Below are 13189 nucleotides of genomic sequence, written 5' to 3' on the forward strand. Positions count from 1 at the left end.
TTCTACATTTAGCAGCTGCTTGAGTCTGTCGGTCTATCGATCAAGATGTGATATTTCTGGGAACACATGACGTTGAGCGACTCAAACGGAACGGAATACATTTATATTTCTCGAAGAAATATCGCCTCACATTCTATAAATGTAGGTGAAAATGTAACGCGATGAATAACTATAGTAAATTATTAATGATACTGACTGCCGCACTCAGAGTCGATCAGCGGTCACTAAGGGTGTTTTTTAATATCGCTGGCTGCATGACATTAATTCACGTCTCCGAGTTATGAGGTATGTGCTACGACCTACGAGTTAAGTGCTACGAACTACGAGAAGTGTACTACGAGTATTTTTAAACGACTTATTTAAGTATACTTTACGTTATTTAATGGTTATAAAGTTAAAAATGTAATATTAATCTTTTTTGACCTAAGATTTAAATAATACATTGCTTACTATTATCATTTATGCGGCCCTCTCGGGACGTCTGTTTTGATAAAGGCTCTTGAATTGAACTGAATCGATCCAACCCTTGTTAAATTAATGTTCAACACAAACGTAATGGGAATTACAGTCTAATGAAACATTGGAATGTAAATAACAGAGCCCTTTGGTATATTACTAAATATTAAATTATATTAGTCTATTGGAATATCATACTAATATCATAAATGCGAAAGTTTAGATAGATGGATGGATGTTTGTTAGAGTTTGTAGCCTAAACGGCTAAAGAATTTCAATCAAATTTGGTATAGATGTAGAGGATAGTCTGGAATAACATATAGGGTACTCACTTTGTTTTTTTAAAATTCCACGCGGACAGTGTCGCGGGTGAAAGCTAGTAAGGTTATGAATAAGAAAGAAAACATTTTGGGATAACCTTTCATGATTTTCTCAGCATTCATCATCATCTCTCAGACCTTATCCTCCTAAAGTGCGAGGGGCACAAGGTTTTTTAACATCAATATTTTGACTTAGTTTTTTTCAGTATTCATATGAAATATATCTTTATATTCTCTTGGGGAATGAAGAGATTGAATGCGAAAACTTTTTACGGCTATCCTTTGTTTTCTTTCTATGAAAGTATTCTTTTCATAAAAACTTTCTAGTCCTGCTATAAAATGGCTACAACATTCCGATTTAAAAAAAAAACAAATGTTGCAACAAAAATATGTAGCTACTGTTACTTATGGATTAGAATGTACCGTTATACTTTTATTCTAGCTTGAATTAACACTTAAACTATTTGCAGACAAATGAAAAAATATATAATTTAACGTCTCCGAGGTTTACTAAAAAAAAAAAATTGCCTAAAAAGAAACGCTTGCAACGCCACTTACGTGAGTTTGTAAATTCTCTATATCTTACTTTAAACTTAGCTAAAAAAAACTCTTCGGATAAAAAAGTGCGATGGTATAAAAATGTCATAAAAATAAATTGTCTTAAGCCATGCTAATTTCGACTTTAAACTCACATATTTAAGATGTTATTTCGTAATAAAACCACTGGTTATACTTTACAAATTCTCTTAGGTTTTTTAATAAATGTGACTATTCTAAAAGCATTAAAGAAAACATTATGATCATAATTAAACCTTTTTTATACGAAGTTTTTGCTTAAAAAAAGTATTTCAATTAACGACCATAGAAATAATTTTAAAGCACTAATTTCGTGTTATTTGACCTGCAAACAAAAGCGACCGCAACGCGTGATATTTATAAGCCCGATATAAATTTTGGTCAGAGCTTTGAAACCACATAATTTCATTTTCCCTTTAACATTAGCTTATTCTCCTGAAATTAATTTTCCCACCTTTCTAGTTAAATAAAATAGAAAAATGGTTGCATAAAAAATAGCGAAAGAATATTTAACTTTATTGAAATACAAAAACTTTTATTTTCTTATAGTTCTTAAACTACTCCATAAATTAATATTAAAAAGCTAAGTCAGCATTTACTAATTAACTGGTTTTCGCATCACTATTTTTCAAGGCAATTAGTTATAGAAAAAAAGATGTGTCATTCTACTTTTTGTCAAATCATTGCCTAACTTTGACCCATATACTATACAGCCTTATCGTGTACCGAAACACTTAATTTCGACGGTTAATTTTTTCATCAAGATACCAAACATTTAAAACAAAACGTAGAACTAAATACACATTTGCTATTGAAATTTAAAAAAAAAAACAAATAACGATTAATTAGTTAAAATATTTATCTATACTATTACAATAAAGCGTAAACACACACGTCTTTGTTGCCTAAGATGTCGTCAATTACAGCATATTTTTGAATAATTCTTTTTTAAATAAAAAGCCCTACACTTACGTAACGCTTTAGGCTATATTTTTTCACGCCATTAAACTTAGGGGGTAAATATTTTGGATAAAAACCTTAATGTGGGAAAGAGACCATAAGTTGCTGCCAACATCAAGATAGCAAGATTGCCAAGGTTTGTCATGTCATGTCATTTTAACATTTGCTATTGATAATTTGACAAATGTAAACAATAAAATAAAATTTTCATAATTTCATGCGGATGAAGTCGCATGGGGACAGCTAGTAGTTAGTCATTTGTGAATTATTGTTCCATTGAGCGTTGTAAAAACTCCGTATCATTCTTCCATTATTATTTTTCAATTCAAGTACAATACAAATTGTAATTTATTGCGACTCTATCGCTCTACTTTCACTTGAATGAATCAGTATTGTTCATAACAATGTCATTACTGCAACGAGTACTATTCACTGAAACACAATAATACTTTTATAGCAAGTGTATGTAATACTTTTATAACGAACGTATGTAAAATGGGCAATGAAATTAATAACATCTTAATAAAAACATCTCTTAGTTAGTTGTGAAAGATTGGTGTGCCTATCACGAATACTTAACTGACAGTTGCTGGAACGTATTCGTTTGTATGGGATTTTTTGGTGTAGCGCTGCACAAAGCTAATAAATATCTCGTTGATGTCCATACGGAAATGTTCCAAGATTATTCGTGATAATCTCTGTAGTCTAAACGATTTGAAACGTCACCTGGCTTATAATAAATGCTGTTAATAAACTCCGTCATGGAATCGCTTCGGAGCGAATGCACTTTGTCTAAGGGGGCTGAGCTCATATGTGTTTAGCTAATTATGTTCAATTTTATTATTTGAATCACACTACGTTAAATCTAGTATTTATAATATAAAACAGTGTAAACCATTGTTAGTCACATACGGGTATAATCGTTGCTAATATCTTCCATATTCATCATATTGGAATTAAACTTTAAATCCTATTTGCCAATTTAAATTGCTGATCCGATTGGCAGTACTAGTGGATTATAATCCCGCTTTCGCTCTATTCTACTATTGATTATGCCTTTGTTGAATTTTATACACACACCAATAAACATTTTTTAATATAATTGAAGGTTAAAATCGTGATAATCATGGACAATGTTAATTAAAAGAGGTATCAATTGCTTTTCTCTCTTTTTTACGATTTTTTGTTCTGTAAATATCTAACAAATGCGATGTGATTATGATTATTACTCTACTCTACAAACGCTCAATGCCGACTGATTTGATTGAGTTGAACAGAGTATAAACAAAATGTTATCTGCGTCTGTAGCGAGCTTTAAGCATAATATTAAGGTGTACTTTTGTTTATATTATAAAACTTTTTATTAACTACTTAAAGCTTACAAGTCACTTGGGATGTATTGCGTTCATACATTTCAACGTAAAAGTCACAAGTCAAAGGTAGCTTTAACCTTTTAAGTTTTTTTTTATTCTTATAATGATGAAGGTAATGGATACGATAACTGCATGTTCGCAGCATAATCAAAGAGCTTAAAGGACGTTTGATGTTCGCCGCTCGTTGTTGCTGCGGCAACATTGTGTCGGAAGTCCTTTGTAGTTTGGGTGCTGATAGCGTTTTAACGTTCGCTGCAATTTGCATACGTGTCGACAGTACAAAAATAATCGTTGTTTTGTAAACGCATTGCTTTTAATTGTTGTTTGATATCGAATTTTAGTACAAAACGAGTAAAACTATTAATATTATTTGTATAAAGGAGATATTCCCTATGAATTTTCGGAGAAAATGAAACGGATACGTTTGACACTTATTGATTTAAATCTTCAATTTCGTAGATCTTCTTTGCATATAAATCTTGATCTTCACAAAGATAGTGTATCTTGTTTGAGCGGAGTAGTTTTAGCAAACATTTACATTTTCAACAAGAATATAACGTAAATTAATGACTAACGTCATAAAATATAACACGAGTATATACAGGTTGATGGCATGACCTTTTGTGTCAAAGCGAGGTTTTACATTCAACAAATTCAGTGTTTGTACTGTATACTCATGCATAGTGCATGTGAATTCTAAAACTTGTTTGAAAGAGCTTTTCAAAACTTAAAACTTGAAAGTTTTAATAACCTAACTTGTGAAAACGCGATTTAAAACTCGTGTCATTAGACCTTTGACGATATTAAAACTGAGAAACCACGAATTTTATGATATAACGAGAAGAAATCCATTTTTGTCTTTTTTCGATGTAAATACTTATACATCATAATTAAATTAATTACAAAGCCTTGAAATAATTGTATAATTAAAAAATTGAAGATCCTTTTTTCACATTTCAGGCATTTTTTCAAAGGCCGGCAGCGCATCTGCAGGACCCTTGGCATTGCGGATGTTCATTGGCGTCGGATAACTTAATATCAAGCGATCCGTTGCTCCTTTGCCCGCTTTTCCAATAAAAAAAATCACAGTATTTTAGGATACAAATGACAGTAATTAATAGTTAAAAGATGTTGTTTATTTATTAAAAAAAAAAACAATTTGTTTCTCATGAAAAACCGTCCGACAAAAAATTAATGATGCCCCAAAAATAGATGCCAGCAAAAAATACTATAAAAGAAATTTCCGTCGTCAGATTTGTAAGGCGGAGTTAAAAGAATAAAAACAATTTCCTTTTAGATAATTTTGAAAGCTTTAATGTGATCTTCGACCGACATTGAGTGTTCTGAGAAGATTGGAAAGTAACCTGTAACTTTTTAATTTAACTCGATCCCAAAAGTTCGATAAATACACGTTGAGTTTCAATTTATTTAATAAGCTTAGCAGAAAGCTTTTTATTGTTAAATTTTGATACTAAAAGCTTTAAGCTCATGTGCATTTGAGTAAAAAAAAGTACACTTAAAAGTTCCAAAGTAAAATCTGATTTTATATATAGTTCTTAAAAATAAAATTGCTTATTAATGAATTACCATAAACATAATTAAATAAAAAAATATGCATTTAGTTGTAGACTTAAATATAGTCTGAGTATTCTGGGTGACTAATTTCTAAAATAAGTAAGGTATAAATCACGGACAAAGTTTTGAGATAAGAAACGTCCTTACAAGAGACCATTAATCATTCGGTCCTGCGTCGTTAAACGTTGAACGGGAAATGAAGAAATGTAATTCCGCCCACCGCTACGATATTCTACGTCTGTCACTACTCTATATTGTTTTACGTATTCCAAATGATACTACGAGTATACCGTAGGCTTCCACTAATGGAACAATTTTACAAAAACGTATATATGGTTGTCGTTGAAAAAAATAACTGAGAGAAGTTTTCTGCGATGGAAGACACGTTTTAAAATAACTACTACGCGAATTACAAGATTCTATGAAACGCATTAGGTTTTACGATTCATTTTACAATTATTTTAAACTAGCTTTCGCACACAACTCCGTCCGCGCGGAATTAAAAAAAAAACAAAAGTTAGTATACTATATGTTCTTCCAGACTATCCTCTACATCTATGCCAAATTTCATCGAGATCCGTTAGGCGGTTAAGGCTACAAACTCTAACAAACATCCATCTAAACTTTTGCATCTATAATATTAGTATTTATAAATATTATTTATTTATTAACACCTTTTAACTTTTATATTAGTATGATTATTAGAGTCATTGTTAGATATTACGCGAAGTAATATGTCAGTTTTGTAGTAATATAGGCTAAAGCACCTTAATATTATTCGCATGCAATATTCAACGTTTTAAGATACAAGTATTAAAGTTCCTTCGTGTTGAGAAATGTCTACGCAAACACATCAATCACTTAGCTGCGAGCGACGCTGGGGAAGTATCGTTTTACAATTCCACGGTGTTCCGACGCTTTTGCCAAATACCTACGTTGCTAGCAATTAATTTTATCTTATTTAATAAAGAAAAGGTGCAATCTTCATGAGTCTTTTTTATTTTTAACAACAGAAACAATTGAATTTACTCACAATTTGTATCGAGGTGAATTTGTTTTAATTAACTATAGGCAGTAACAAGCATATAATTTTATTAACCTATAGAGAAATTATCGCTATTCGCGTGTATTTCTAAAGATTTTCCAAATCTCAAAGCATCGAAAAAATCGCCCGAATAAATTCTATGCTTACAAAAGAAAATGATAGGGCTTTGAACGCAGGAAGATTTGTTTCCGCGAAGGTTCATTAAGGATCGCATTAATCTTTCATTCAGAAGCTGACTTTGCAAACGTCCCATTAAAACGAGACACTACAGATTTTAGAGTGGCCGCTTATTTGTTAACCTGGCTTCATAATACAAGAATACTATAATGGTGCTTCAGATGAAACAGTGTGTAAAAGTTTAGAATATAATTAAGGAAGAACGATGATGTTAAGGCGTTCATTAATCTATTACTCAATGTTTATTAATGTAATAATATATCATAAATCTTCCTAATATTATAAATGCGAAAGTTTAAATAGATGGATGGATGCTTGTAAGAGTTTGTAGCCTAAACCGCTGAACGGATCTCGATGAAATATGTCATAGACGTAGTGAAGTCTGGAAGGACACGTAGGCTACTCACTTTTGTGTTTTTTAATTCCACGCGGACGGAGTCGCGGGCGAAAGCTAGTAGTTAAATATCGTAACTAAAAACATCGATATAGTTTTAGAATGTTCATGAAAAGTGTACTTATTCCGTGCATCGCTACGACCTAAATATATGTGTATATCTTGTTAACAATCTTATTTCGTGCACATCCCCTCGGGTTATGCACTAAAGTGGATTTTCTTCATAGCGCTCTTAAAAGTTTACGGTCCAAATAGAAATACCGCTTCAAAAACTTAACTACGCTTGTTAAGTTCAGTGAACTGTGTTTAAACTATTTAACACTTCCTATTTGTGGTTTTATTGTTATTTTATTGATTTTATAAAACGGTACATAGGTTTAATTTTTAATCAAATGAACCTTTCAAATCTTTTTTGACATAAGTATAATAATTTTTAATTCGATACCCGTTTATTATTTATAAAAGCAACTCATTAATTTCATCAAATCATCTCCATTATTTCACAGTAGATTACAAAAGACGGATAACATCTCTACATAGTAGATGATGCGTCTGTCAATCTTGTTGTAATTGAATTTGGAGAGTTAGGTATACCCGACCATCCACGCGGCAACAATCAATTAACCCACTTAATTGGGTCATATGATTAGATAAGCAGCTACATGTGTATTCATTGTTGAACGGTTACGAGTAATTTAATTGTAATGCTTATATGTATATTTGTTAACCCATAGGACAAGCTTGAAATAGAACTTTCTGCCCTGTTGTCGAACAGTCTCTCCTCGGCGGTATTTCCAAACCAATACGACTTAGGGTCCTTTAAGAAGCGAGCCTACAATGTCCTCAAAGGCCGGCAACGCATATGTAGTTCCTCTGGTGTTACGGATGTCCATGGGCGTCGTTGACCACCTTTGTGTTCACGCCGCTCGTTTGCCCCCTTCTCATATAAAAAAGCACTTTTAGAAGTGTGCAGGACCTGTGATATCAGGACAAGTTAAAACATAATCGATACTTTAAATAGGTCATAGTTAAGTCCTCTATTTCTACCCACTATTTTGCTGCAGGGAGGGATTTGAAAAGTAAGGGAAGGAGACATATATGGGGGAATATTCTCTTTAGTGCGTCCTTAGTCGATTAAAGGCAAACAAACCATCTACGAATTCAATCAATGTACAGAGGTCACTTCTGACGAAATTCAATAATAATTTAATAGTTATATTAAGTTGATGTTAAACAGCTGTTAAAATGCTTTTCTTTTCCTCGTTATATTCAAAAAGTTTATAAGTTATCTGACAAGGAAGCTATTTAAAACTTATAGAAAACTTTGTATTTCCTCACGACGAAGATAAAGTGTCGTTAAATTTTTTATCACTTCTGTTTGTAGATTGTGTACTTCAATTTAAAACAAACAATATATTTAGTTTGTTACTTTTTACCAGCTTTTTTTATTTATTAACTTTAAGGGCATTATCTAGCATTCTCTAATGCGTTAAAATTTAGAAACGTACATCTTTATACTCTAAATTAGCTCAAGAATAAAAAAAGCGATTAATTTAGACCGGGTTTTTACGTATGAGATTAGACACAACAGCAAATATAAATATGTATACCTCACGTCTATCTACTGTAAGGTTTTATTACAGCTAGGTTGTGCTGACCAATTCAAGGCATGCCTGACACTTGTATTACTGAAATTTTATAGATTTTTATATGTCGAATGTTTAAAAATGACTACGTCCTTATGATATCCTTACAAATCCGTCGGTTCATAAAACATGCTCCACTTAGCATTGAAATATTTGTTGAATGCAAGCGCTGTGAAGAATGTTCAGCTTTGTGGCGTCTGTGTATGGCTTTTGTGGGGATGTGGAACGCAGGAAGTTTACCGTGTAATAAAGATTCGTTTTAATACACCTGCAGAGATTTTTGTTTTAAATACTGACGCAACTTCGTCCGCATGGAATTAAAAAGATAGCGTATTTTACTCACAGATAAATTACCTTTCTAACGGTGAAAGAATTTTTAAAATCGGTCCAGCAGTTTTTGCGTAAATCAAATAAATACAAAAATACAAATCTTTATATCTCTCTATAGACATAGATACCGATAAGATTTGAAATAACAAGAGACGAGTCGATTTGGAACCATCTTAGTGCACTGATCTCATAAAAGACATGGGTATAATGATGATAAACTTCAGTGTAAATGTAGTTTTTTCCTCTAAGTTAGTAGATGTAATGTATCAATTAGTCTTTAATATTAGGTAAATTATACTGTCCATAATTTATTACAAGAAAAAATTAATTTTTCTAGACATTATCCAACAAATCTAGAAGAATTACTATAACAGTAATTGTTTCTTTCTCGTAAAAGTTTACGGTTTTAATAATAGCGGTCGTTCTATCAGAGATCTGAACTCGTAACCAGATGTAATCTGTCCGCGAAAAAGGTCACTCGCAATATTACAGTAAAACGCTCCCAGAAATATATGAAAACTGTCCAATTTAAAACTTGTCATTTTTCTTAAAAAAATATTCGTTGGTAAATTTTTAAGAAGACCTTAACCCATTTACCGTTTTGTATAAAATATCTAAATTATGTATTTTGAGTTGTATGCAAGATAGTCTTATTTTTAATTAATGTTAAGTAATAGATATACAAGGTTACAAGTATTTTTTGTAATAAACATAAATGATACTTCTCTTTCACACCATATCAAAGAATAGAACAAGTAAAGAAAAACTCCATTATAAAGATTACAGAAAAATTTGAAAATGATTACATCTACTAATAGATCACGTCCTCCAATATTACCTTAGATTTTCTGAATAGGATCCATTTTAAATTTTAGATTCCTATTCAAATGCTGTGAACTCGAACTGAATCTATTTGAATAATGCCGTATTCAAAATGGCGCGCTAACGACTCCAGAGTTGCGACTTCACTACAAGGTTAGCTTGTTAGAAAATCTTATAAACATTATCTTTTTACCAATTAAAATCATCCGACTATAAAGATAAAAAAAAAACGTTACGCCTTCTTAACCATTGTCAATTAATTTTTCCTAGTTGCTTTTTCTTGTTTCTTTTCGATCGTTTTTGGAACGTGTGAATAAATTAATATGGTGTAAAGTGGCTTTGGCGAGACATCAAGTGACTATCATGAGGCATTTGACACACTAAAATCTCTTTGTCGGCTAAAAATCTAGTTTAAAAGCCTTTGGGCTTGTCCCACCAAATCGTAAATTGTTTGATAACAATCTAATATGTTATGGAAATATCGGATTTTATCCCCTTATCTGACAGTGATGTCATTTTTAAGCTTTCAAAGCCTCTATCAGCCAGGCTCTTAATGGTGTAAACCTAGACTTGATAAGTCACTATTATAAAAACGAGATAAACCTTATAAGTTTTTAGACGAATTGATAATTATTTCAACTGTATATTTGCATAAATAGTTACATAACTTTCATATAACCTAGAAACTTTAAAGATAACAGCGATATTTCTTAAGTCTCAAGCTGACTCGTAATAAGCGAGTGTAATTAATTCATTTGGTTCGTTGCCAATAATATCTGAAATATTCTCTAGCTAAGACAGATTTACAACTTAAAATATAATTAACAGAATTAAATATTTAAAAACTTAATAAATATAGCCTGTTATTAGACATTAAAGTGAATTTTATTAGTTTTAGTTTTAGTTAGTTTAAGAAAGTTGAAAATGACTGAAGAGCTTCTAACGAAAGAACCTTCTTTAACCCTGGCAAGTATAAGATTTTATGGTTATGAAATTAGTAAACTAAAAGTATAGTATTTAATTATCTATGACTAGCTGTTGACTGCGACTTCGCCCGCGTGAAATAAAAATAATTCAAAATATGAATGGTGAATGAATTTATGATATCGGCATATAAATTTTTGATTTATTTCAATTCATAAAAAAACTTTTCCCTTCATAACATTGGTATAGATAAAACTCAGTTTTTGTGCGACAAACAATTGAATTCTGTAAGTAGGAAGGTCTGTTTGTATTTAGGGCACAGAATTAATTCATAGTAGGGCATACTAAAAGCAGGTCAGGGGAATTGAAAGAAACCCTCATCTATGTATAGCGCTGACCCAAACTTCTTTGAGGGCTTTCTTTGAGGGATTTGTAATGACACCGCGACGAGCTTTGCGATGTTTATATCACGCCCTGTTGTTTACTTTGAAAGTTGGTCCTAACTTTTAACTGCATTATTATTAATAAGACGTTTGTAAATGCTAGAATCTTATCTATGAAGTAACAATCACCTAATTGATTACTGCTTTTTATTAAAAAACAATCATCAATTTCACCCATCAAGCAGTGATTATTTTTATTAATGTATGTATATGTAGTGTATTTTGACTAACTATAACAATCGTTTTTACTAACTAACCATTGACTATACAAATACGAGTACAATTTTATTGTATACATTGTAAGCTTGGCATCGTATCAAACAAATCAAACAGTTGGAAAGAATGGTTCCCGTGAAACAGCGGTTGTAACTTTTACAAACAAAACTTTTTGTTTTAATATTTTTCTGGAATAGCAAACCATTGTAAAATGTTTTCAATATAAAATGTACGAGTAGTTTTAGTTAAATATTGCAAAGATTGGTAGAAATGGTGGGAAAAATGTTCATGTTCAATTTGATAACGCGAAGACGTATTTACGACCTATTTCGGAAAACTATGTTTTGTAAAATAAGTGGTGTAAAATCAATGATGTACTTTATACCTTGCACGATTAGTATTTAGCGATATTTTCCAAGCTTCTGAGAGTCTGTCGATGATATTCTGCCTAACATGTCCCAAAGAACATAAAATTTCAAGAGTAACGTCAAGTACTTGGCCTTTGAATATGCAGATCGAAAACGGGAATACATTTTTCATACTGCGATGTCATGTTTTGTCGATCATGAACACACCTAATAATATTAACGTTATCAGACGAGGGCGTGATGTTGACACAAGCTAAAATATTAATATCGCTGCGTGGAGCCAATATTTTTGATCTTTGTTTACTCTCATACGACGTGCTTCGAGACAAGTGTACGGAATTATTAACGGTTAAGCTTGAATATACTTAGTTTTAAGTAATAATTGTATAATGAAGGGTACATTAGAGCGACTTGTCTATACTAAATATTTCTATATGTAAAATCTTTGCAACGCATTGATAATTTACAAAGGGAAGTAATTTGTAATTTTTTTTGATAAAATTACTGGTTTTCTTTTAAAGTCAATCGCCATGGATTTTCCAAGTTTTGATAAACCAATTAAACTAAGTTGAAATCGTTCAAAACAACATTACTTTATACGTTTTGGTTTCATCGTTATTTAAATTTATTAATTCAGGAAACTTAACACTTGCATTGCCGTAAATTTGTAAACATTTAGCGACAATCAGGCGGCTAAACTTCCTATATTTTATATCTGTTTATTAGTTAAAAGTTGACCATGTTTGTGGTTTGAAAATTGGCTAGATACAATTGCATTTGATTTCTATAACTATGACAATAATAAAACAAAGCGAGCATACCATTTCTGGCCAGCAACGCATCTGTAGTTCCTCTGGTATTGCGGATGTCCATGGGCGTCGTTAACACCTCGGTGTTCTCGCCGCTCGTTTGCCTCGCTTTCTTAATAAAAAATAAACATAGAAAATCATTTAAAATTGTTAACGCTGAAAGATTATATTTCGTTTCATAATACAGATCGAAGTTAATTTCTTTTTTTCAAATATGTTCCCACGTTATTCCTCCTAACAGGAAGAACCAATTCGTAACTTAATAAGAATTACTTTCGTAAAAGATACCCCGGAATTCGGTAAGGGAATTACAATCTGCGGTCGTCCCTTGAACGAACGAATTTCCTTAATGCTTACACCCTGCGACTGACAATACAATGTTTGCTACTCACTTACTCACTCACTCACTCACTCTCTCAAGAAAACTCAAGTCATTCAGTTTTTGTTACTAATTACAATTGAATATATTAACAATGATACTTCCAGAATGGTGTATCTATATCTATGTCTATGACTATGTCTATATCGTGTTAGATATTTCGACACAAATGACTTCCTTTAAAATATAGACAGACGGCCACATCAACAATACTTGTAAATTACTTCAAAACACACAAACTGAACTCCAATGTGACAACGCAAAGATATCACACGTTCCGTGGTGACGACTAGGAAAACAATGAGCTTGTTGGTGACTGAGCGCCGAGACTGCAACTGAGCGTTCGAGCCACAACTTGTCATATATTTTATAAAAC

At 31.8% G+C, this 13189-nt stretch overlaps 1 long non-coding RNA gene across 1 annotated transcript in view; it reads right to left on the reverse strand.

Annotated features, from left to right (window-relative positions):
• Positions 1–12512: 12512 nt before the first annotated feature.
• The window catches only part of LOC106100148, a 7159-nt gene continuing 6482 nt past the window's right edge, over positions 12513–13189 (reverse strand). The window contains exon 3 of the long non-coding RNA XR_001225419.1: positions 12513–12546. This is a non-coding gene — a long non-coding RNA (uncharacterized LOC106100148). The remainder of the gene's footprint in view (positions 12547–13189) is intronic.

Source organism: Papilio polytes, unplaced genomic scaffold (assembly GCF_000836215.1).
Source record: "Papilio polytes unplaced genomic scaffold, Ppol_1.0 DF824069.1, whole genome shotgun sequence".
In the NCBI taxonomy this organism is placed as follows: domain Eukaryota; kingdom Metazoa; phylum Arthropoda; class Insecta; order Lepidoptera; family Papilionidae; genus Papilio; species Papilio polytes.